Here is a 224-nt window from a genome sequence, read left to right as displayed (position 1 = left end):
CTCGACAAAACTTTTATCACTCAGCATGACATAATTAGCGAAAAGGGATATTCTTTATCATACGTCGAATAACTTTACCGCTAAAATGCATTGTCGCTTAACTGTCGAATAATCTTATGTAAATCAAAACAGCGCTGTGTCTGGGAAAAACAATTTAGTACAATAACAGCGCAAAAAATACGAAAATGGTATTATCATAGACTAAGAGTAGGTTGGAAAAATGT

General features: G+C 33.5%; 1 long non-coding RNA gene across 1 annotated transcript in view; it reads right to left on the bottom strand.

Moving 5' to 3' along the window:
* The window catches only part of LOC119594933, a 99,120-nt gene that overhangs the window by 90,767 nt on the left and 8,129 nt on the right, over nucleotides 1–224 (bottom strand). The gene's annotated exons all lie outside the window — the stretch shown is intronic.

Source organism: Penaeus monodon, chromosome 34, assembly GCF_015228065.2.
Source record: "Penaeus monodon isolate SGIC_2016 chromosome 34, NSTDA_Pmon_1, whole genome shotgun sequence".
Taxonomy (NCBI): Eukaryota; Metazoa; Arthropoda; class Malacostraca; order Decapoda; family Penaeidae; genus Penaeus; species Penaeus monodon.
This window is presented reverse-complemented; position numbering and strand designations above follow the sequence as displayed.